Source organism: Nannospalax galili, unplaced genomic scaffold (assembly GCF_000622305.1).
Source record: "Nannospalax galili isolate Female #2095 unplaced genomic scaffold, S.galili_v1.0 scaffold494, whole genome shotgun sequence".
Classification (NCBI taxonomy): Eukaryota; Metazoa; Chordata; class Mammalia; order Rodentia; family Spalacidae; genus Nannospalax; species Nannospalax galili.
The window spans coordinates 263,363-289,793 of record NW_008334880.1 but is presented as its reverse complement, the minus strand read 5'-3'; the positions used below and the strand labels follow the sequence as shown (position 1 = coordinate 289,793).

At 41.7% G+C, this 26,431-nt stretch overlaps 1 protein-coding gene across 4 annotated transcripts in view; it reads left to right on the top strand.

The window, feature by feature from the left end:
* The window catches only part of Epb41l4a (erythrocyte membrane protein band 4.1 like 4A), a 276,057-nt gene that overhangs the window by 61,357 nt on the left and 188,269 nt on the right, over positions 1–26,431 (top strand). The window contains exon 1 of one of the 4 annotated variants that reach the window (XM_029561865.1): positions 15,771–15,835. The exons of the other annotated variants lie outside the window; for them this stretch is intronic. The gene's annotated coding sequence lies outside the window, so the exon portion shown is untranslated. Of the gene's footprint in view, positions 1–15,770; positions 15,836–26,431 lie in introns of those variants that run through there. 4 annotated transcript variants of the gene reach the window in all.

Genomic DNA, 26,431 nt, shown 5'->3' with positions numbered 1-26,431 from the left:
AGTTGTTGTAAAATGAGTAATTTCTCCCTGGGTAATGGCCACTGTTCCACCCATACTGGTTCTGTGGTGATCTAATCGAGGCAGGGAGTTTGGTAATCAACAGTGGCCCTTAGAATTGGGGGTTCTTTTGTTTTAGGGACCTTATCTGATCATCTATTTTAAGGCATTTCTCTTCAGACCCACTAGTAAGAACTACATTAAGGTCTTCCAAGATATCTCGTCCTATGAGGTCTGTAGCTGTATCTGCAATTAGGGGTCTTATTGTGCCAACCTCTCCATCAGGGTCCTCCCATTTATAGAGGTTTTTAGTGTGGAGACAGTAGAAGAAGCCTTAGCTGATAGGTACTTTTAGGATGCCTCATTTACATAGGGCGGTGGGCTTCTATCAGGCTATCAGACAACGCCTGATTAAAACCTAGTAGCATGTATCTTGTGACAGACATTTCAAAAGTAAGTCAGGGAGGAGAACAGAAGGCGCCCCGCTGAGAAGAGGAGTCTCCCCAATCGTGCCAAGCCTGCTTGTGGCTATCCGGACATGGAGAGACTGCTACCCTAAACAGCAGGGGTCCCCAACATTAATGAACAACCAGAAAAGAAGGACACTGAACTGGAAGTTGTTTCAGCTGTGAAACTCAACTTGTATTGATACATAAACACGGTTAGCACTCCAGAAGCTGTGAAGAGTCATTTTTGAAGTGCGAAACATACTTGCGGAAAAGAGGTGGTGGGTTGGTTTGCTTTTCCCCTCTTGAGAGAATAAAGAAATTTGGGAGTCTATTAGGTAAAAATTTGAACATAATGTAAACACTCAAATTTTAATACAACATCATAGCTCAAAGTGTGTGACATATAGACCAGTGGAATAGAATAGACATCTCAGAAATAAACACACACAGCTAAAGCCTTTGAAAAAAATTTAAAAATGTGTTTGTTTCTTAAGGGGAGGCATGCTATACTGCCTGTGTGAAGGTCAGAGGACAATTTTCAGGAGTCCATAATCTCTTTCCACCATGTGGGACCTGAGGATTACACTCAGGTTGTCAAGATTGGTGGCACGCACCTTTACCCACTGAGCCATCTTATTGGCCCTAGCCACCTAATTTTCAACAAAGGTGTCAAGAACATACATTGGAAAAAACCAGAGTCATTAACAAATGTCAAGGGAAAACTGGCTCTCTACTTGGAAATAGAATGAGTATGGGGCAAAGGGTTTCCCTTCTCTGTGCTCCTCTCTGATCTGAGACCATGGCTTTTGGCTGCTCAGCTTCTTAGACTTTTTTTTTTTTTTTTCTAAATTCTGCTAGTTCAATCATCCTCTCATTGCCCCTTTTTGTACGTATTTAGTTATGTTCTAACTGGCCCAAAGGTCAGGCAGAGAAAGGGAGGAAGAACAGAAGTCAGTTGCAGAGTGAGTGTGTGAGATCTGCATGAAGGTCCCAAAGTGTGTTTGATACAAACACATGCCTTGTGTTTCCAGGTGAGTCTGTGTAATGGTTCCAGATAGTGAGTCATGCTTACAGGGTATGGAGTTGGTGGAGGAGTGACAAAATTTGTAATTAAAATGTGAGCACTGGCCTGAAGTCTGCATCTTAATAAACACTTATAAATTATCTCTATTGCCTGGAGAACTGCCAGGATAGCCCTCAGTTCTTTAAAATTCAACTTAGTCTGTCTGCATATTCCTTATCCTTGTGGCCAGTGCAAAGCAAAGATGCTCTTCTGTCTTTAGCAGAAAACCAGCAGACATCTTAGTATAATTGCAAACCCAGTTTATTTACTTTTTTGCTTTTTTTTTTTTTTTTTGACCTTTTTGAGTCAGGGTCTTCCTGTAGCCCCTACTGACCTGGAACTCACTGTGCAGACCAGGCTGGCCTTGATTTCACAGAGATTCACCTACCTCTGCTTCCTGAGTGCTGGGATTAAAGGCGTGCACCACCATACCCAGTGTAAACCCAGTTTTTAAAAAAATAATACTCTTTGAGAATTTCATACAATGTATTTTGATCATACTCAACACCCCTTCCCATCTCCTCAGATCTACCCCTCACTTTGTGTTCTCTATTTTTTTCTATTTAAAGCCCACAGAGTCCAATTTGTGTTCCCCAGATCCTCTTGGGTGTGGGTCCATCCCTTAGAGGATGGTCAACCCACCTAGGGTCATACCCGAAAAGAAAACTGACTCTCCCTCTCCAATCAGTTATCAGTTGCCAATAGTTCCTCAGCTAGGGCTGGGTTTCATGCCTGCCTCTGACTCCATGCTGGAATTTTGTCTAGCTTGGGCTTGCTTAGGTCTTATGCAGGCTGTCACAAACACTGTGAGTCCATCGTGCCCTGCTGTGTCAGGAAAACACTGTTGCATTGTAGTCATCTTCCACCTCTGGCTCTTACAATCTTTCTGCCCCTTCTTCCGCAATGATCCCTAAGTGCCAGTCTGGTCTACATAGAGAGTTCCAGGCCAGGTGGGGCTACAGGGAAACCGTTTCAAAACAAAAACAAAAATAACAACAAAAACAAAATTTAGTTTTAGTTTTAGGTTATGACTGTGTTTGTTGTGGTCCCAGGAGTGTGCTATAAATATATGTCTCATTTATGGTTGAGCACTCTACTGATTCTTATACTTTGCACTTTGAGCACTTGTGGATTTCTGTTTTAATTACCAAGTAGAATAGTGCATCTCTCAATCTCTCAACTCTCCTCAGAGGAGTTTCTTTAAAAAAATTATTATTATTTTATTTTTATTTGTGTGTGTGTGTGTGTGTGTGTGTGTGTGTGTGTAGTTGTGCATGCGAGTGCAAGTGCCCTCAGAGGCCAGAGGCATCAGATCTCCCTGGAACTGGAGTTACAGACCTCATGAGCCACCTAAAATAGGTGCTGAGAACCAAACCCAGGTTCTCTGCTGATCTGTCTTTCCAGTCCCACATAGAAGTGTCTTTTTGCAGCAGATGGTGATTAACATAAGTCCAGGTTTGATCTCATGGTTCCTCTTAAAGAATCACACTTTGAAAATAATGGTGTGTGTGTGTGTCTGTGTGTGTGTGTGTGTGTGTGTGTGTGTGTGTGTACCTATCTGTTGATTATCTCAGACCATTGTGGAGGTTAGATGATATTAACTACTTAGAGTTTCAGGTACTTTGAAGTTTAGTATTTCTTCTCCAATATGTGTGTGGATTGTAGCACTGGTGCCTCAAGCATTATAGTGTATATCAGGGCACAGGTGGTTTACTAGCTTGTGCATAGCTGTGATTTGGGGTAAGAGTCAGAGATGCAATGGCTATTTGAATGTAACTGTCAGAATGGTTAAATATTGAATACCTACCCACACATCTTCCTACTCAATGTTCAGAAAATTGTAAAGTGCATTGGGAATTTAAGTTCTGTGCAGATAGGGGTCTCCCTTCCAAGCCATGGTTAAAGAAGCCTGAGAATTTCTTTGGTTAAAATTTGTTGATTAGTAAAGCAAGAAAGTGAAGATTTGTAATTTTTATTTTACTAAAGTTTACCGAACGAGTCGTGGCAGTGCACAGCTGGGAGGCAGAGGTAGAAGCAGGCAGATCTCTGAGACTGAGGCCAGCCTTGTCTACGTAGCAAGTTCCAGGCCAGCTGGAACAGGGGAGACCCTGTTTCAAAGCAAAAACAAAAATATCAACAAAAGCAAAAACAAAAATATCAACAAAAGCAAAAACAAACAAAATTTAATTTTAGTTTTAGATTATGACTGTAGAATAACAAAGTATTGGTTGTCTTATACATTTTTGCAGCATGGGATGTGGCTTCCATATTTCTGTTTATAAACTCCTCAGGCTAACATTTTTGATAACAACCAGAATGAATTACCTACTTTAAAATTTTTTTTGGTTTCTATTTATTAATCTTTAGGAATTTATAAATTCTTTCTCATTTGGGTTCTGTTGGTAGGTAAGAGTAAGTAATTTACATAACTTTAAAGGAGTGTTCAATCAAAAACTGACAAGTGATTACATCTGCTGAATAAATGATTTGAAATCACCAAACACTGGCAACCTTGGAAAGAGAAAGCAGATATAATTATGGCATCATCAACAGGCTTGTTTGTGGCATTTCTAGTAATTTCTGATTGCTACATTAATCTATTAGTCTCCTTTTCATCATCAATGAAATTAATAGACTTTGTAGCATTTTGACGCACTATAAAAATTTCTCAAAGTCAAAAGTGCTTAAATTATGAGATATACAGGAAAAATTGGAAAATGCAGAAGAGTATAATAAGCTTCATGTGGTAGCTCACACCTAAGTCTAGCATTCCATGATGTAGAGGCCAGAGGATCTCAGAATGTTCAAGGTCTGCAAGGAGTACATCATGAGCTTCAGAGCCATGTGGTGAAACCTTGTGTCAAAAACCAAAGAAAAACAAGAGTACAAGGAGAAGATAAATTCCAGGTTGCCTGGTGTGTGTCTCTATGTGCACATGTGTGCATATGTGCACATGCAGAAATCTCCATTGTATACAGTTGGCCTTTAGGATCCCGTGAAGATTAGGTCCAGCCTCTCCCTGTCCTTCAGATACCAAAATCTGCAGATATCAAATTCCTTAGATAAAATGATGTTATACATCTTAAATGGATTGCAGTGTAAGAACCATGCAGACAGTTGTATTATTTAAGGGCTAATGACAAGAAAAAAAATAAGATATGGTATAAGCAGGAATAATCATCACGTCACCTACTGAGACTACTTATGTGACAGTCTCCATGTTAAGATATTTGTAGTTATCTCATAATGGTTTTATGATGTAGATATTGCTTTCAATGAAGTAGACTGTTAGGGTTTCATCAGAGAAATAAGACTAGTAGGGTTTGTTGCAGTGACATGGCTTCTGTGAGCTGAGGCTGACTGTGAAATCTGAAATCTGTTGGACAGGTGGTTAGGAAGGGTAGGCTGGGCCTCTTGGACCGGAACTGAGCTGCTGCCATGGGCAGAACTTTCCCTAGGAATCCTCCATCTGCTGTTTGAGTTTTGCAACAGATTGAATCAGACTCACCTCAGTAATCTAGAGTAATCTCCCTTAAGTAAACTGCTCATAGACTTATTGTACCTACAACACAGCTTTACAGAGATGGCTAGATTAGTACTTGATTGAGTAACTGGGGATGTAGCTTAGGCAGGGTGGCGCAAAGCTGACTTTCAGGCACAATATCTTCATGAACACAGCTTGCTTGCAAAACATGCTTCCATCCTGCCAGCCCAAAATAAAATAGGAATTTTATTTCAAAGCAGATTCTGGTTATCGTATCTTTTTATCCATAAATGTTTTAGTAAGCATTTATATGTAGTCTAGAATTCTCTGTGATTACAGGGATATTGTATATCTGTAGTCACTTGTTACATATGATAGAGTACTCAGACTGTGGCTAGTGGGACTGGGGAACTCATTTTATTTTTATGTAGCCTAGGCTGGCTTCAAACTCACCGTGTAGCTGAGGATGGCCTTTAACTTCTGGTCTTTCTGCCTCAGCCTCCTGTGTGGTGGGATGTACCACCATGCCTGATTTATGTGGTAATGGGGGTGGAAGGAACCTAGCATCTGTGCATGCTAGGCAAGCACTCTACCAAATGAGCCACATTCCCAGCCTGGATGGAAATGTTTATTCATTTATTTGTCTATTTATTTATGCGTGGGGTATATGTATGTGGTATATGTGTATGTACCTATCATGTGGGTGTGTACACAGGTGTGTGATGATGCACGTGTGTGTGTGTGTGTGTATGTGTGTAGACCAGAGGTTGATGTCAGGTGTCTTTCTTAGTTGTTCTCCGTCTTTTTTTTTTTTTTTTTTTTTTTTTTTTTTTGGTCTTTTTTGAGACAGAGTCTCCATGTAGTCCCAGCTGGCCTGAAACTCACTTTGTAGACCAGACTGGCCTGGAACTCACAGAGATCTATCTGCCTCTGCTTCCTGAGTGCTGGGATTAAAGGCATGCACCACCACACCCAGCAGTTGTTCTCCATCTTATCTTTTTGAGACAAGATCTTTTAGTAAACCTGGAGCTCAATGATTTGTCTAGGCTGGCAGGCCAGAGAACTCCAGGGATCCAGTTGACCTCTGCCGCCCCAAAGTTAGGATTATGACTGTGTGCCACTAAGCCTGACTTTTTACATGGGTACTGGGGATCCAAATTCAAGTCTTCATGCTAACACAGCAAACCTTTATTGACTGAGCTATCTCCCTAGTCATATTCCCACTTATTTTAATATAAGTAGTCACTTGTGGCTAGTGACTATGGTATTGGGGAATACAGATTCAGAAAATAAGCATCATTTTTAAAAACACACATCTATAATCCTGTTAACTAGCCATAATCTTACTAGTAGTTCCTTAAGATTATCAAATGCCCAGTTAGCATTAACATTTTTAGCTATTTCATAGTATGGGTAAATTGTTATACATTTTGTTTGAAGAAGGGTATAAATACAAGATGTATGTTGCAATTGGTTGATTTGTTGGTTTTCCAAAATAATAGGTTCTCTATTTTTGCTATTTATTGAAAAAAAAAACTGGGTTATTTATCTCTTTCTTTCTTTCTTTCTTTCTTTCTTTCTTTCTTTCTTTCTTTTTTTTCCTTCTTTTTTTGGTGTATTTTTTTTGGAGACAGGATCTCCCTGTAGCCCCAGCTGGCCTGGAACTCACTGTGTAGACTAGTCTGGCCTTGAACTCACAGAGATCCGCCTGCCTCTGCCTCTGGAGTGCTGGGATTAAAGGCATGTGCCACCACGCCCCACTTTATTTGTCCTTTCTAAATACTGTGTCTTACTCATTTTATAGATTATTGGTGGTGATTTAGTCATTTGGGCAAGCTGAGTTCAAAGCCGTGTCTGACTCCAGAACCTAAGTTCCTAGACTATACTGAAATGGTGGTTGTGGTGAAGACAGTGATGGTGGTGACTGTGAGGGTGAAAGCGTGGTGGTGATCATGGTGGTGATGGTGGTGACTGTGGGGGCGCAGGGGTGGTGATGTGCTGCTGAAGGCAGTGACAGTGACAACACAGCTAAGCCTAAGTATGTGCTGTTTGCCAGGCACTTTCTGAAGTACCTTCCATGCATCATCCCATTTCTCCCTCCCATATAGCTGTGTTCCTCCTACCGTCTAAGTTGTTCAAGTGACATCATTAATATCACACAGCTGGTATCAGAATTAAGATTAAAGCCTAGCAATCTGGATCCAGAATCTAATTGCAATTTGTTTTCTCTCTGAATAGCTAAATCATTTTATTGGCTTTTTGTGACATAAACACAAAACACACTACCTGATTGCAGACCATATCAGCAGCAACCAAATGACTCAGTAGCTGATATCACTGGTGGATACTGTTGCTCGGTCTGAGTTCTTAAGTGCTCACTCTGTGTTGTCTCCCTACCCTGTTATCTCTCAACACATGCAATGAGAAATTCATGTTTGGCTGACTCCTAGGAACCTGAACATGTTTGAAATTATGAAGCTAAATTTGGCCAAGTGTTTTTCCAGGGCTGTTGGGAGAACAGAATCAATGAATGCTTCAGAGCACTTGAGAACTCAATGTAAAAGATGTGATGGAAAGTGTTTACTTGTCTTCCGTCAGCTGCTTGCTATTCCCCAGCTTTTTATTTGTGCTTTGTTTGTATGGCAGTTGCTTTCAAGTGGAATCTGTTCTTGTGGGCCACACTCTGAGGACAACACTTTTATTAAGTCATGTAGCATTGTAGCATCCTCTAAGAAGACTACTTAGAAGCTATTCTGTACAAAGTGTCTTGTGTCATTTATAGACTGGTTTTCACTTCTGGATTGGGAGAGATTTTTGGTGCTGCCCAGATGGACTGCTGAAACATGTTCTTACAGGCAAATGCTTCGGGAGTGTATGCTATGCTGCAAAACCCAGGTGCCTTGGACTTTCCCTGTGTTGATTGTTGATCTGCTAAGTGAAAGCATAAAAACTCTCCTATTGAATGCCCCTGGCTGCTGGCCCTTCAAGCACACCTCTTTCCATTCCACTCCAGGCTTCCTTAGCCCAGGTGACTACTCCTGACTGCTGCTTCAGCTCCCCAGGCCCGGGAAGATCAGACACTTCCAGCTCTGATGCTTTTCACATGCATTGGTTTAAACTGTAACTAGCACTGCACACAAGGAACACTGGTGTGACTGATAAAAAGGCCTGGGAAGGTGCCTGGCACTAATGGAATTCTATGAAATGCACCATTGGGCCACCCTCTTGTTAGGACTGCATGATAACTCAGCCTTGCACAGCACTGCCCTGAGCATAGCTTCTATGAATGCCTAGCAGCAAATTTTTAGAAAAGTTAGCAGGAGAGACCAGTGATAAGGCCTAAGATAAGGTGTGTTTCCTGTGTCCGAAGCTCAGTGCGAAGCAAGAGAAAAGGAGAAAGAACAGACGAAGAAAGGAAGGAAGGAAGCTGCCAGGCCAGGAGGGAGCATGGGCCGTGTCCCGCACTAAGGGTTATCTCCTTGATGCTCAGTAACTTAATAACTTCTTTTTAATGTGAGGTTTTAAATAGTGTTTAGATTAGATTATCTTCTAATAATGTACTTCTTTTACCAAGTTTTTTCAAAAAACATTTTACTATTTTTATTTTATTTTATGTGTAGGAGTTTATTGTCTGCATGTATGTAAGTGTACCCATGTTGTACAATACCCATAGAGGTCAGACGAGGACATCAGATCCCCTGGAATTGCAGTTTTGGACAGTTGTTAGATGCCATGTGGGTGCTGGGAATTGAACCCAGGTCCTCTGCAAGAGCAGCTAGTGCTCCTACCCACCGAGCCATCTTTCCAACCCCAGTTTTATAGTTTCTAATTGCCTAGTATTTTGAGTTGTCTTGATCTGTTTTAGATCTGTTTTAGAAATAGTTTCACTTGAATTTACACATAGATATTGGAAGGAATTGCCTCATTTTTATTAATATTGGTAATTTGTGTATTTGGTATTTATAATCTCTTTACATAAGCCAAGATATATACAGAATTTTGAATTAATGTGAAAAACTTTCTCAAAACTTTTTGGACATAGGGCTCTATATAGAGTGTCTAATTTTTCAGGACATATAATTAAAGGTAAATTGTTAAAATTATTTCCTTTCAGGATTAATAAACAGATTTTTTTTTTTGAGACAGGGTCTCTCTGTAGCCTCAGTTGGTCTGGAACTCACTGTGTAGACCGGGCTGGCCTCTATCTCATAGAGATTTGTCTGCCTCTGCCTCCTAAGTGCTGGGACTAAAGGCCTGTGCCACCATGCCTGGCTCAACGATGCTTTTGATGGTTTGCCTGCCTTGCTCATTTGTGAAGTTATGAATTTGTGCCAGGGAAGACCTATTGTTTGATATTTCAATTGATAAAGTTTCAAATGCTTTAAAAGATACATTTGATGGCAAATTTTTAGACCAATAGTGCCTGGTGTATGCATCTGTATGCATGGGAATATGTGCACACACATATACACATATACAGTGCAATTTGAAATGTATTGACTGAAGATTTAATTGGGAATGAGGTAAGCTATGTTTTATCAGTTTCAAATAGTAAGATCAACATATTATAATTAAATAAATTGAATTACATATAGTTAATGGGATTTGATAAAGATTAATTCACCAAATTCATTATGAATATGAAGGTTATGTAAGCCTTCCTGTCTGCCTCAAACCTAGTGGCCAATTTGAGGCCATGGGACCATGGGAAGTGCTATGATACTGGTTTCCAAAGGATGACCTCTACACTTGCAGTGTCCACATCATCAGGGATCTGCTAAGGGGTGCACCAGATCAGCTAAATCAGAAACTGGGAGGTGGGAGCCAGGGATCTGCTTCAACAAGGCCATCCAAGAGGCCATGTTAGATAAGAGCCAGAAATCTCCCTGGAGATTCCCCATTGTGCAATATGTCTTTTCCTATTCCTCCTTCTCTATGTCTCCCTCATTTCTTATTTGTGCCTGTGTGCACATTTGTATGGGTGCATGTATGTGCAGATAACTTCAGGTATTGTTTCTTGGGCACCGTCCATGTTTTTGTTGTTGTGTGTGTGTATGTGTCAGTATGTGTATTTTGAGACAGGGTCTCTCACTGACTCCGAAGTTCACTAATTAGGCTAGGCTGGTTGGCTGCGACCCCCAGGGATCCACCTGTCTCTGCCTCACCAACACTGGGATCACAAGTGCATGCCACTGCAGCCTTTTCATATGGTTCCAGGGATCGAACTCAGGTCCTCATGCTTAAGCAGCAAGCACTTTACTGGCTGAGCCATCTCCCCAGCCTGCTTCCTCATTTTTTGTAGTCTTGCTGCTGCCCCCGCAGTTTGGTGATAGTGTTCTGAGTCTGCATTTCCTCTCTCCTGGCTTTTCTCCTGTTGCTGTGAGCACTGGATCTTTGGGAAGTGTACTGGGCCTTCATCAAGAGTTCTGGACTCTGTTCACCTACTTCCCTTAGCCTGCTGTGAGGGTGATGTGAGGACTTAACTGGGCTAGGTCTACAGTCTTGCTTAATTATTAAAGAGTTTCTTTTAACAGATCTAATGTGATTCTGTTTGTCTTTATACAATTAGACTATACATTTAATATTTATATATGTATATAAATATATATTTATACATTTCAAATTTACAAATTTGCTCAGCTGTATTTATTACTCTTGTTAACTGCTCAGATTATGCGTGTCAGTTATGATTACCAAAATTCTGAATCTTCAGCATACCCTTTTGTCTCATAACAATTGAGCCAGTTTATTTCCAGGCAGGGGCAATGCCGACTAGCATTGACTAACCTTGCCAAGGAGCCAGACACTTTGCTTTAAGGTGGTGAGCGGTACAGACAGCAAGCCTTGATGTAGAACTTGTGTTTACAGTGTGATGATTAGAATCTCAACCTTTGACCAAGGAACACAGTCACTTCTTTTGCTTCTGTTGAGGTTCCTCCTCTCTTTGCTGGCATCACTTCAGTTACTAAGGTGGTTGATTTGTCTCCTGCATCCATTCTTCCCTGCCCTGCCCCCAACATCCCATCCTCCCAGTTGCTTTCTTTGATTTAACAAATGTTTCTGAGTGCTGTAGGTCTGGAGGTTGAGTGGTGCACAGCAAGGGGGAAGTGGCATTCTAGCAAGGGTTGGTAAACCTTACCGTAAGGGTTAAGCAGTAAATATTTTAAGCTATGTGGGTTATATGGTCTCTGTTGCAACCATGCCACTCTGCCTCGGACAGTAGGCAAAACCTGTGTTCCGTAAGAGCTTGGGCAGTGAGCCAGCTGTGCCCCTGCAGAGTGCTTTCCCAGGCCACACGGAAGTCATCAGTCTTTGTGTGTGTGTGTGTGTGTGTGTGTGTGTGTGTTTGTGTGTGTCAGGTCCTGATAAATGTAATGATGAAATACAGCAGTGTTGAGGGGATGAGCAAGCTGGGGTGCAAGTGGGGTGGAGGTGGGAGTGGGGGTGGCAGTGGAAGTGTTTTCTTTTGTACATTGCTGATAGAAGAAACCTGTCTGATCTGAAGAAGCTAGAGGAAACAAGAAGAACCTTTCCAAGGAGGGAACACAGGTACTGTGACCAGCATGGCCGCCCTGGGCTTGTTCAGACAGAGCCAGGGCAGAGAGCAGCAAGAACAGGCAATGGGAGGTAAGAGTTCATCAGCAGGCAAGGAGGAAGGCCTTTGCTGGCTGAGAGGGAGTAGCCTGGGGGAAGCTGAGAGGGGCCGGCCAGGCCAAGGAAGGAAGCCACACCTATGGTCTGCTTGGCAGGAGAAGGGATCAGAAGGAATCCTCAGGAGTATGCAGAGCTGGTTGCTAAAGTTGCCTTTGAATGCCCTGCCAAGGCGTTTTGACTTCATTCATGGGCAAAATTTTAGGGAGAGGAACACTGTCTTCTTGTGTTTTAGGAAAGGTAAATGATGACATGTAGAGAACCAGAGGAAGGGGTAAGGTGGGAGGAAGTCCAAAGGTCCAACCTGAGGCTGGGGCGTGGAAACAGGAGGTGTATTCATGGATTTGGGAGACACCTGCCCTCACACCAGGCCACTTGGAGTCTTCCTTTGTCTTCCTGCCTGTCAGTGCCAAAGAACACCCGCTCTCCACCTTCCACTTCAGGGAAGCTTTCTGGCTTCTTCCTCAGAGAAACCTGCCTGGATCACTCCAGTTAGAAGAGTCCATTTCTTCTCCTACTTTACATAGCTTCTTTCTGGCATTTTCTTTCCAACATGGGTCAGGTGGACCCTTTGCTCACAGCCCTTTTCACTTCTTAGATATTTAACACTCGAGATACGTTTATTGATCCTGGGATCTTAATGTTCAGTGTGGCAGGGAATAGTCAGTCAGGAGTGACCTTAGGTCAATGACTTGCTCTCCAAGCCTGCATTTCCTTATCTGTGGAAGGACATGGTGTATTTCCAGCCTCCTGTGACCCCAGTGATGACCTGAGATATGCTCGAAAGCACTTCAGATACTGCCTGAATCTTTTAAGGGCTCACTACATGTTAGCAGTTTCAGTAGCATTACTGTTACATGGCAACAAAGCTTAACACAGTACCTGGTAAACAGTGGGTGCTCAACAAACACTTGACTGACAGAGGTAATGTGGTACAGATGGATTTTTATGGTAGATGGATGCAGACCAACCCGGAGTATGGTGAAGCTGACAGTACTTCGTGAGCTTCAACTTTGGGAGGATCAAATTATGGGTTTCAGAGAAATACATGTATGTTAATATTTAGATCTTAGAAAGATGCAAAATTCCAGAAGAAAAGCTGATGCCATTGACATGGGTGGAAATGTTAGTACACATGCATTATTGGTATTAATGATCAGATATTCTTGCATCTTCCAGGATTTTCACATGACAGGCTCAACAGACAAACACTGAAGGATCATAATTAATGTCAACAATGCACCTTGCTTCCAGACTGAGAGCTAGCTGCAGTGTTTGGGTTTTCAGTGTCTCGTGAGGCAGCTACAGACAGATGGTATTTATTGTCTTATGAGCAAGACTTGTGAATAGACTACAAAAGGAAAATACCTAATGAAAAGCTGTTTTTGCCCTAGAGAGGTCACAATCTTTTCAGATATGACCTTGACAAATTTGAAAGACACAGACTGATTTTATATACTTCTGGGTTACATCATTCCTACAACTCAATTAAAACAAAAATTCTGACCTTTCCTAATGGAAAATCATGTTCCTGGTTCCCCAGAGACACAGCCGCTTGGCCTTTGGGCACCCTGGTCCTCTGCTTTCTGTACCTTGCTTCCCTTCACCCCACCTAGCTTTCTGTTCTTGGCATTGCATTAACTCAGTGGCAAGCCCAGTCACTGGCCCCACTTAGCCATGGGGATCCAGAAGTATGTCCTCCCACTGGCAATGTTTGGGAAATGGCTTAATGGCTACCCCAGTAATACATGTGGGTTGAAGACCATCATACCACTCTGTAGCTTTGAGGGAGGGGGCAGAAGGAGAGGAAGGATGAGGAAATTAACCTTTATTCTTAGAAAACTGGAAAGGGGAGCCCAGCAGGGCTCATATCTCACATCCTACAATTAAACTTACCAAGTAACATGTGGCAAAACTGGTGAGGACAGGAGAGTGCCTCACTCCACCTGACCCAGGCTGCCCACTTTGAAGCCAGTTTATGTGAAGTTTCTAAGCCAACACAGTCCTAGGTCTCTAGGTGATTGACAGCCATGCCCTTCTGTTTGTTTTTGTTACCTTTTACTTTTGTTAGTACATTACTATGATTGAGGCAATTCTAGCATGCACTCTACTTTTGCTAGGTTTGTGTAGGGATTTCCATGAACCCATATCCATTTTTACCCTTAAAATTAAGTTTGTCATGGTTTCCTGAATTACTGAGGTGTGACTGCTTTCTAATCCTGCCTGTGTCTTTGTTTACATTTTCCTTGTACTTGAATGGTTCTTCCTTTTTCTTGCTAGGCATCCAGGCCACCCTCATTTACAAAGGCTCATCCTCCTAGGAAGCCTTTCCTTCCAAGCACAGGCAATCAAAAAAACACAACCCAGTGGATGAGAAAAGAGGGGCAGGCCCTGTTCCAAGACAGGATGGCAGGTGCAAAGGCCGTGTGTACAGATGTGTCTGATGGCTGAACCCTGGGTGTGGGGAGAGAAACACTAGCTGGAATGGGTCAGGACTAGGCTGCAAAGGGGACTTAGAGATCAAGATGTAGAAATTTGGATTTTGTCTTATATTTAAACTCCACTAAGGAATTGCAAACAAGAAGGTGTTAAACTCAAACTTGCATGCTAAAATACTCTGGCTGCTATGTGGAGGGAGGAGCAGAAATGGGTGTGGAGACAAAATTAAGAAGCAGTTGCAGCAGAGATCGGTGTGTTGAGTGGAATAAGTCAGACTCAGAAAGGTGAACACGGCATGCTTTCTCTCATATGCAGACTCATTTGTGTGTGTGTGTGTGTTGAACTAGAAAAGGGACCATAAGAAGGGAAGAGGAGAGCTTAAGGGAAGAGGGAGGGAGAAAAAAGAGAGAGTAATGGAATACATGTGACATCAAAGCAGAAGAGAGGACTATTTGCAGGGAGGTAGGGGACCAGTAAGAGGGGGCCAAAGGGATGGAGCACGTTAGTGGAGGAGGGGTGACTAAGAACACAGTAAAATGACATATGAATGAAGATGCTGTAATAAAACCTGTTCCTTTGTCTGCTCACTGAATAATACACTTTTTAAAGAGGAAGCTGTTGCAGTTGTCTAGGGGGTAGACAGGGCGATGGCAGTGCAGATGAAGAGTCATGGATAGATAGGTGTCCAGCATCTTGTCACAATAATCAGACTGTCTGGCTGGAGTGCCTGGGTCAGATGAAGCATCTGAAGAACGCATTCTAGGGCTTGGGTTGATGGGGTAAGAATCTAGAAGCAGGGGCTGGAGAGATGGCTCAGCGGTTAAGAACACTGACTGTTTTTGCAGAAGACCCAGGCTCGAATCCCAGCACCCACATGACAGCTGACAACTGTCTGTAACTCCGGTTCCAGGGGATCCGACAGCCTCTTCTGTCCTCCACGGGCATTGCATGACACAGGTGCACTTACCTACATGCAGGCAATACACGCATACACGTAAAATTTAAAAACAAAAATCCAGAAGCAGTACACTGGGGGTCTCATTCTCGTGTTCCCCTTTTCCTTTTCCTTTGACTGTCTAGACCTGCTGAGAGTTTTTAGAAAGAAACAAGTAAGTGATATTTTCTGCATACAGATCTACAGTAGTTTTACCTTTTCCTACCAAAATGCAGCAGAACGTTCTTCTCTCACAAGCTATTTAGGGAGGTCCTTCAGCACTGAGTCCATCAGTGAGTGTGGTGCTCTGGTGGGTGTGGACGCCAGTTCAAGTGCCCTGGTTTTGTGCCTTGTGTTGGGGAGTTCTCCCCCACTCTTCTGTGCTCTGTGTTAAGCCCTGTCCAGCTGCTAAGGAGGTGTCCTGTGACCAGGGTTCTTGTGTGCCCAATCACTGGGAAGCCTTCTGTCTCCCAGTATTCTTGGGCTACATTAACTTCATGGAAATGAAATGGTTTAGAGGTGAGATTTTACCCTAGTCTGGGTCAGTGTTCGGTGAAATATTTCTTAAAGTTGTTTTCTCTCCTGAAGTTTAATGTTTGATTTTGCCCAGGAGGACATCTGTGAAACACTCAGCCATCTCATTTTCGTAATCTTGCTGTTGGTACACATTGTAGCCCTGTAGGTGACCCGAAGTGGGTGCTGAGCAAGCAGTTTGGGTACATTCACAGGGGAAATCGAAGGTAACAACTTAGACTGATTCGACATGTTGTCCCTCCAGGCTAATCAGAGGCCTTGCAGATGACTGGGTTGCTAGAGAGGTATTTATCCAAAGGGAGAGCTGGTGACATGTTCTAGAAAAGTGACACAGAATCTCCTTTCAGTATGTAGTAGTGTGTGTTTGTGGGGAAGCAAAACTCATGGTCATAGTGTGTATGTGAAAGAGAATGTGGGAGGAGGGACGGAGAAGGCAATTTCAGGAATGTGAAATTGCCTTCATTTCTGAGCTGAGGGGCTGCAAACACAGCATCCTGTTGTCTCTGCTTTGTCTGTCAATGTACGTGTTTGTTTCGTATTCATCTGCACCCCACCTCCTGGGGCTCGGTGTCACAACCGTTATCCTTCCATCCTGGGCTGCCTGCAGCTTCTCATGGAGAGCAGCGGTGTGTCTCCTTAATTGGCTGGTAGGGTCACTGCGCATTGACATGTGTGTTCCTGCTGCTTTCCCTTCCCCCTTTCTTGACATCTCCCCACCCCCCAACCCCGATGGAGCTTCTAGAGAGGGACCCAAGCAGAATTGCAGGAATCAGGAGTCTTGCTGAAAAGGAAACCTGCTCAGGGTGCAGCTTCTCAGCTGGAAGTGCCTTTCTAAACTGTGATATCCTCTTAGCCTTTGGAGAGGGTCTCCATTTCAACTGATGAACAAAGAAAATGGTCCTGCAGTGCTCTTTGCTTTTGTAGGCACTGGGGACTCTGTAGAATCTTAAAAAATGTGTTATGCTGAAAAATCAATACTATTTCTCTGGTTATACCACATGCTGTGTGCCATCTGAGCCTCTTACTGTGTAGGCCAGGCTGGCCTGGAACCTGCAATCCTCCTGCCTCAGCCTCTTGAGTGCTGGGATTGCAGGTGTCACCCAGCACTGCCTGGCTTGACACTGATCCCTTGATGGTAGGTTAGGATGCTTTCAAACACTAGAGGAAGAAAGCCTTTCACCATTTGCAAATAGCCACCAAGTACATTGTAAGATTACAAAAGCAGTAACGGGTTTCTTGGAAAATATGGAAGGTTTTTGAAAAGAAAAAACAGTTCCATCATATCGGTGCATATTTTTACTTGCAAATTTTAACTGTATTTTTAGTAACTTCTTATATTCTGAGAACTATCAGTAGGGCAGAAATAGATCTTTTTTTTTTTTCCAGTCACATGTAAGACTTAGGGAAGAACATATCCGTGAAGTACAAGGGAAATGAAGGAGAGCAGGAGTGGAAAAGGAGGTTGTCCAGACTGGGGAGCAGAAGAATAACTCCGCTCGGAGTATTAGTGTCAGAAAACTCTTCCCAGTTCTGTTAGGGTCTTGTAAAAATAAAATCTGACAACTTACTGTCTGCTAAATCTTTTTGCATTCTGAAATACCACTAACAGTGGCAAACACAAAGGAGGAGTCAAAGTTCTAGGTGGTCCCCAAGCCAGACAATTAGCTCAAATAATGGAAGTGGTCCTACCATACCCCACATGGAGGTATTGTGTACTAGGTACAGTGTACACCAAAGGCTGTGTGTTAGCGAAAATGGTTTAAAAGTTAAGAAAGTAGAATAGGGAAAGTTTGGCCTAGAGAACTAAAAGCAAGCAGGCTTTTCATCCCCTGGCTATCCCTCTTACAGTTTTGGAATCAGAACTTCAGTCGGCTTTGTGGTACTGTTGGAACCGCCTCCTTGAGATCCGTGGCAGAGAAAAACAAACTTTGCTTTGCTTGTTGATCTCACCGGCCAGATTCCTTACACTCCTTCAGTTTCTGTTCTAGCTTCATCTGGTATGAGGGGGAGCTTCGTGGTAGCAGTTCGTTTCTTCATTAAGACAATGTGTGTGATTCTCACCCCTGGCTGCCCTTGGCAGTTTCCTGGACAGCCAGCAGTGGAGGGGAGAGATTAGTATTTTAAAGTGGTACAGGAAGTTCTTACATGCTTACAGGAGCACATACCCATGGGGCCTGTGGATGAATTATCCACTGTTGAATTGCAAGCACCCGCTGCTGCTGCTTGGGTAGCTTGGGGGCCTGGTGGTTGCTTGCTCCTGGGGATGGAGACCCCTTGCCTCTCAGCTTCCAGCTGTAGTCTGAGCATCTGACATCCTGCTGACATAGAACCAAGGTGTGGGGTCAAGGACTTTGCTGTGATACTGGGTCTGAGGCAGCAGAATCTCAAAGCCTCTAGCTACCCTAGCCTGGTGTTCTCAGCTGCTCTGACTTCAGACACCCAGATACCAGGGTCCCAGCAAGAAGTAGGGTGCTAAACCTTCTAAAACACCAGAGCACCCTAACTTTTTCCATGCTGGGGGTGGGGATGGGGTACCTGGAGGTGAGTGCTCACTACCATGACAAATATGGAATGCAAGGGGTGTTCCCTTTTGGGGCCATTGATCTGGTGATATAGGGTCAAAACTTCTCTACTGGTTTATGTATAAACCCAACAGGTTCAGTTTGGGGTGCGCATTGTAATATTTTGTATCAAGACACTCATTTGAGATTATGTCCTTAACCCACATCCATCTTCTAAGCAAGCCTTTGAGGAAGGTGGACACAAAGCATTAAGGAACCTTTTCAGTCGACATGAATATTTAATGAGAACTGGAGTTGGAACTTGGGTTTGATTGACACCATCATCTTCTCTACTACATTGGTTTAAGGATTTGTGAGAACAAATGTATGTTGAAAAGGCGGGTTTCTTTCTTTAAAACAGCTGTTGACAAATATGATACACAAGATCAGGAAATCAAAATAGTGTAGAAGTTTATTGAATGAAGAGTAGAAACCCTTCACTTGGTCTTTTGCAACATGACCTGTTCTAACCGAATATGATCATGCTAGAATTTAGAACAATGCTTGCTGCTTAATAAACAACATGGAATGAGTGTAAGATGTAACTAGTATACTATACTTGGCTGTTTTTTTTTTTTTTTAAGCCTTTTAAACGTGAGAGCTACATCAACTTCAACTTTTTTATTCCCTTAAAAATTATTTAGCAAATTATCAAAAGGTGCCCTCACTGCCATCTTTCAATTCTACAGAATCTGTTTAACATAAAATAGAGGCATGCTTGTGTGCTGCCAGCATTAATGGTGGGAAAGAGATCTTAACCATCTATGTGGTGCTTCAGGGTATGTTTTATTTGATCTTCCAAGACAGCCTGTGATGTGGGTTGGGCAGGTGTCATTAATCCCTTTTTCAAATAAGGACACTGAGTTTGAAAGTGATTAGGCTGACTTACCAAAGGTCACTTAGCCTTACACAGACCTGTGAAGGGGCCAGGTAGCCTTTTTCCTTTTTGATTTGACAGATAACCCCATGGGCCACCCAAGAAGTGTTAGGAAGGCCCTGTTATGCTCAGCTGAGGAGAGGAAGAGGGTGTTGACCAGCTTGCTCACATCTGTCCACATTACTTTTCCTGTTAAGGGTGACATGGATTTCATTTTCAGGACAGTCCCTGGGATGAGAGATGTATTTGGAGCCACTGAAAAGAAAATCAGGAAGGGCAGGAATGTTGCTGTTGTGAGGGGAAATGCACAATGAACCAAATGTGGGGAAAGGTGGGGCTCAGCATCTGCATTGTTCCAGATGGTGATTTGGTCTTAGATGCTCTGAGAGATTAAAGCTGAGGATATAGAGCTAGAGAAAATAGTGGCAGTTCCAGTTCCCCTGCTAGTTACCCCAGAGCCATGACTAAATAGGGAAGGCTTGTAATAGTATAGTTAGTAATCAGAGCTGGCAGTGTCCTTTTTCTAACTCAGGGAAATCTAACTTTTCCTAAAACCTGTGATTTCGGAGTTGGTGACTCACCTTATAAGATAGCTCATTATGTGTGCTTTAAATTCTTTTAGTGCCTTTGCACTTTCTTCCAGTGTATTAACTATTTAACTGAAAGTTGTAAGGAATTAACCAGCTTTATTAGGTATTTTGCTAATATTTTGAGGATTAATGAGTAAAATTTTTAGATATTTGAACGTAGATCAATAATAAAATAAAATCGCAGTGATAACATTTGTTTTTCTCTCTTGCTTTTTCAGCTGAGTGTTGGCTGCTTATAAAGGTTTAACCTGAATGGCATTTTAAAGCAGTGAACTTGGATAAATGTTGAACAGTGGGGAGGAATGGGTTCTGTTCTGTGATCTGGTTATTAATTGACTCTGGGGCATATTTAAGTTATATCTATTTCATTGTTCATATGACAATATCCACAATCATTTCATAGAGTTTCTGATAAAACCAAGGAGCATGGTTATCCAGTATACAGTCTGTTTTGGTTCAGAAACACAGCCCTTTTACCATGTTATTTCTTTGGGAATTTCAGTTTTAATTAAAGTTATTTCACCTTCACCTTCCCCTATATTTTATAGCATCTTTAAAAAGGACCATAACTTGTCTAAACTTTAGAAACAAAAAAAAGAGGTGAATCAGAAACAAAGTAAATTCATAATAGGGACACCACATAGCAGAAATTGGTAGAATATGGGGGATGTGAAGAGACGCTTGCCTGGATAATCCACGGGAATTCAGGTCCGTTTGCCTCTCTTCTTTCCTCCTCTTCAAGATTCTAGATAATTTGTTGGATGTTTACTATACACAAGGTATTTGTACTTAGAACTAAAAATTGTGTTTTTAGAAAGAACGAAACTAAACAAATGTCTCATCGTATAGCTAAAGGTAATTATAACATTGTCACATTGGTAGAAGTGCTAGAAGATATTTCTTAGAATCATTACATTTAAACTCTAGGGGTTTCTTGTTTATAAATGCTTTGTTTGGCTACATAATATCTTCAGTTGCTTTTCTCTAACAAAGCCTTCTCTAATTATTCTGGTGAGAAACACTGTTCTGAGTCTTGGCATGTTCAGGAAGGAATGAGGTCAGGAGACCAGGGCTTGCTTCTGCACTTCAGCACCTCCAGCTTCCCAGCTTTCCCTAGTCCCTCTGATGACTTCTCTGAGCTGTAGTTTCCCCATTTGAAAACCGGGGCTACTGTTGCCTCGTGAGACACATTTGTGGGTGGGAGACAGATGAAGCGAAAGTCGATCACAGTACCCAGTAGCTGCTCCCGCTTGATCATGGAGGGAATAATGATCTGTGATGACAGCCAGTGCTCTTTTGCCTTTGAAGCTTTGGTTGTACGAAGAACTTCCATGGCATAGGTATGTAAGTATCTTTAGCTGTCTGGCTGATTTTTAGAAGTAGAGAACAAGGAAAGGAGTAAAGAAAACAGGAATGAAAGAGGAGAGTGGCGAGATTGGGAGAGTTCAGTGGCTGTTTGGACTGTGAGCTGCCACAAAGCATGTCCTTTCTGGGAGGGGCTACAGGGAGAAGCAGTACATGAAAGATCAGCGCTGGACTAGATCCTGTCTCCAGAGGATGGTGGACTAAGAAAGGTGCAAAAACAAAGCCTGTTTGTAAAACTTTGTTCTAATAGGGAGTCTTTACTTTTTATTCCAGAAATCAGAGGTGAAATCAAGTATCTACTTCTTGAAATTATTTTGATTTACAACGTGGTCTACAATGCTTTGTAGGGTTTATTGCCTTTCCATGAAGCTGGGAGGCTCTATGGAGGGGCCTAGTGAACAATTGTGTTAATTGTATGTTGTTATTGCCTATGGGTCTGGCAAATCAAGTCCCCAGATAGCCTTGTGATGAAATTTCTTCTGGGGTACAGGGTTAGGCAAACCTTCCAGGTGGATTGTGGGGTTGTTGGAGACTGATCACATAACCAGGAGATGCCAGTGTTTGTACCGAGAAAAATAGTTATTGGAGGCTTCCAAATTATTCACTCTACAGCTGGCTTCCTAGTCTCCAAATGCCACAGCTGAGAAGCAGCTTTATTTAGCTGTTATCCCATTTCACAAATGTGGAAACTGAGACTGGAGGGATGAAACAGCCTTCTAACTGCAGCGAGTCAGGTGCAGACCTGGGGAATCCCAGGTTTTCGACTTGTCCTTCAGCTGCCTGTGAATAGAGGTCTGTGCTGCTCTGCTTGCAATGACCTCTTTTCCTGGCTTTTCTTTTTGAAAGATGTGTTTGAAATTATAAAACATACTCTTTTAATAAGTTAACAAATACAGAGATGGCTAAAGTTAATAATCACGGTGACCATTTATAATACTACTTTGCTTTTGTAGCTAAAGCTTTTTGAATTCACTTGTGCTCAAAACATAGTTATCAAACTCTGTATTTTTTTTAAATTATTTATTATTCGTTTATATGTATGAGTGTATTGACTGCATGTGAATAAGTGCACCTGTATCATGCAGTGCCCGTGGAGGTCAGAAGAGGGTGTCAGATTTCCCTGGAACTGGAATTAAGACAGTTGTTAGCTGCCATGTGGGTGCTGGGAATTGAACACGGATCCTCTGCAAAAGCTGCCAGTGTTCTTAACTGCTGAGCCATCTCTCCAGCCCCCAAACGTTGTATTTTTAATTCCATAATTTTTCATAGCTTTGCTAGCTATAGTTTATTCAACAATTCTTCTGTTGATGGCCATCAAAGCTGAGGGGGTTTATGTTGGCCACTAATGAATAATGCTGTGACAGGCATGCTGGTATGGCTATCTGATGTTTTCCCTTCCATAAACTTGGTTCCTCCAGTGAGAATGCAGTTGAGGGCTACATCACAGCTACTATCTAATTACTTTTTGAAAAGACTATAGCACCCTGTCCACTACTCATTAGTCATTATAAATGCTATATGTGTTTTATTTGTTTCATCCATCTTATTAATGATTTATTACAATGTACTCTGTTAATCCTTCTTTTGGCCCATGGTCATTTTCTTTCTGTTTCTCTATCCACCTCACAGTAACACGAACTCCTAGTAGCTGAACCATACACTTTTAGAGCAGCTATAGTGGAAAATTCTATATTAATATATAAAACTAATATTCCCTTCTTGGGTTTTATTGAGATCCTTCAGAATTTGTTCTTATCTACTAAACATTTTCTTACCATGTATCTATTGATACATGGTTAATTTCTGATCATACTAACTTCACGTAGTTACATTGGGGCACTTTGCGCCCTCTTAATTGGTGCTCATATCATGAAATCTCTGGTTAGAGCACATCCTCAAAGGTTTTCTGAGATTGGAGTCATTGATTAATTAGCTTCTTAGTTCTTACATATTAGAAAAAAAAGTCTGCTTATTTTTGTTGTTGTTTGAGGTTTTTTCTGGTTTGCCTTGACAGGAGAATTACATGTTGGCTGGGAGTTTTTTTCAGTAGTCACTGGTTAATTTTGTGCTAATTTCCAGTGTTGTGGTTAAGAAATCTAATGGCTAATCTGATTCTTTTCTTCCATAAACCTGTTCAATCTGTTTGTCAGACTATATGATTTCCATTTCATCTTGAATGTTTCTGACTCTGACTCTCTGAAGGGCCTGAAGGGGCTAGAGATAAAGCAAAAAATGAAGCCTATGCTCATAGTCACAAAGGGGACTGTTGGGTTGGACATTTTGGAGGAGGGAAGACAAAGACAGGAATGTCTGAGGATTTTTCAGGAGTGTGGTATGAGGCAGGTTGGACACCTTAGGGACATGAAATTCACAAAATATTTGATAAGAGTCAAGACTTGTGAGGCTGAGTGGGGAGTAGTTGTATATGTGGTAAATGGGTTTGGGGAGTGTTCTGAAATGAATTAATTTGTAACTTCCTTTTCCCAAGTGAATTCTCTGAAGTAGGAAACTTGTATTAATGTAGACAGTTGAATAGTAAAAACATGCTGATGAAGCTGGAAAAATGCGTGGTTGTAGGTGATTTGGGTTCTAACTTTAAATATTGTACCCAGCCTGAGTCCGTGTCTTTCCATTATTAATGCTGCCTCAGCTTGCTGGGTGCCATTTAGTCCCTCATTGGGTTCAGGGGAGTTTCTGTTTGTGCTCCCTCGCTGGCCTTCCCTCCTTCTGCTTCCTTGCTGATACTGTTTCCCTACCTGGAGACCCTGATATCTGCCTTTTCTGTCTTCTGATTGCATCTTTCTGTCTAATATTTTTACTTATGTTTACTTATTGTTTGACCTTTCAGAACAAATGAGTTCTTAATGGCGATTCTCTCTTTTTTTTTCATTTTATCTATTGAAATTTTAATTTCTGAAACCAAGCTATTTTAGTTGTAGAAAGGCTGTGCCTGTGTTCTAATTGTATTTCCTTCAAGTTCCTATGGCCCTTTGCCCTGTAATTTTCTTTTGTCTTTTCCTAGACACTATGTATTTTGGTGATTGATTTTGGTGTTTTTCATGCAGCTTGTGAAGATATCTTATATGGATTATAATTTTTGTTTCTCTTTTAAATGAGTTTCCTGTTTCTGAGGCAAGCTAAGATTGCTCTTGGGAAGTGGTGTCTCCTAAAATACCGTAAGGTGTGTGTGTGTGTGTGTGTGTGTGTGTGTGTGTGTGTGTAGTGGATAATTATAAAACATCAGACTGGGATAGGTCAGCTGAGGTATGGGTAGAAGGCTACTTGATTTTCAAGAGTAGTTGGTTCATTAGGGCAGTGATCTGTGAAATTTGCTGGAGTCAGTAGTATTAGATAGTTCCTTATGACCAACCACAGTATTTTCTTAATAGAGCCAACTTAGATTTCAGAACAGGTCACTTTAGGAAACTTTATATTTATTTATTGACTGATTGATTAGTATTTTTGAGACAGGATCTTGCTATGTGATTCGGGCTTACCTTATACTTCATATTAGCCAAGGCTGGACCTGAACTTGGAGATTTTCCTGCCTTGGTCTCCCAAGTGTTTGAATTATATGTGTTTACCACGTTTGACCTGGGAACTTTCAAATTTGTAGTTGACCTCTTTGGGCCATTTAACTGTGACAGAGATTTCTGAGAGTGCCCTCTCTCCCTGAAGATTTGTAAGAGCTCTAGCCTTAGATACATATGCCGGCTCTCCCAGCACAGTGCGTGTACTTGGGCTCTAGAGCCTAGCATCTGTGTACTGTTGGCAAAGTTACTTACTTCATGGTTTCCAGTGGTCTTTTTCCTTCCTTTCTTCCATTGGGTTGCCCAGGGTAATGTAGAAATCTGGGCCTCATGCAAGCCTCCTCTTTACTCATCTTCTTGTGTATGTGTGTTTGGCTTATCTCCTTTTTAAAAGAAGGAAAATAAAACTGATTTCTTCATTTGGAATGAGGATTACATGAGTTTTATACTTATGAGAAGATACTGTTCATGTGGTGGCGCATACCTTTAATCCCAGCACTGGGAAGCCAAGGCAGGTGAATTTCTGTGAGCTTAAGGCCAGCCTGGTTCCATATTGAGCTCCTGGGGTTATAGGGAGTCCTTTTCTCAAAAAGACCAAAGGAAAAAAAAAAGAAAAGAAAAGATACCATCCTTGGAATAGTCCCTGGTACATGAAAAGTACTCGGGAAGGATTGACTGTTGACATTACCTCCCATTCAGAGAGTTGCTGTGAAGAGTGAATGAATTTGTATGTGTGGTGTACTAATTTGTACCCTGAAAGTTAATGTTATTGATTTTATTATTTTATATGATTATGACTTATGCATCAATTATTATAATAATATCTATAAATTCAATTTGGAATTCTCCAAAGTTAAAAGAAGTTTTATCAAAAATCACACAATTTGAAAGTTGGGAGATTGAGTGAGTTGGCAGCTGTGTTTGTACTACATGGGGCTGATTTAGTTGGCAAAACAAAATACCCACCAGCTATTGTCAGTATGGGTTAAACACAACTGTGAATTGGAACTTTTGCAGCAAAGTTTAGTATCTACTGTACTATTACTTTAACTTAAAAAAAATTTTTTTATAGAGTTTGGGATCAAACCCAGGGCCTTGAGCATTCTAGATAAGCATGCTACCACTGATGTTCGGTTGTATTTTTCAAAGCCTTTTTACTGGTAGGAAAATATTCTCCAAGTCTTTTTGGTTGTGGTATAGTAGAGCCAGGGAAGAAAGGTTCCCTAAACCAATAACTTGAAGCAGTGGTTAGATATTATAAACATATTAAAATAGCTGAACAGGGCCAGGAAGATGGTAGTCACTTTTCTGTTGCTGTGATAGAAACACTGACCAAAGCGATTTACAGAAGGAAGGGTTTATTTGAGATTATGATTCCAAGGAAATTACAGTACATCACGGTAGGGAGGCATGGTGGCAGAGGTGGCTGGAGGAGAAGTGGAAGTTAAGCTCTACATCTTCCAGCAGACACAGGAAACAAGAGAGCAACTGGAGATTAGGCAAGGCTTAAGAACTCTCTAAGCCCACCCCCAGTGGCATGCTTCCTCCAGGATAGCAACACCTACTAAGACCTCCCAAATAGCACCACCATCTGGGCACAAAATGTCCAAATACTTGGAGCCTGTGGGGGACATTTTCATTCAAATCACCACATTCTACCCACTGGATCCCATAGGCTCATGACCATATTAAATGCAAAATGCATTTAGTCCAACTTTAAAAGTCCCCATAGTCGTTATCAGTCTCAATACTATTCAAAAGTCCATAGTCCAAAGTCTCTTCTGAGACTCAGGGAAATATCTTAACTGTAAGCCTCTATAAAATCAAAAGACAAATTACATACTCCCAACATACAGTGGAACCAAATACACATTACCATTCCAAAAGGGAAGAATAGAAGCATAGTAAGGAAATACCGGGCCAAAACAAGACCAAAAACCAGAAGGACAAACACCAA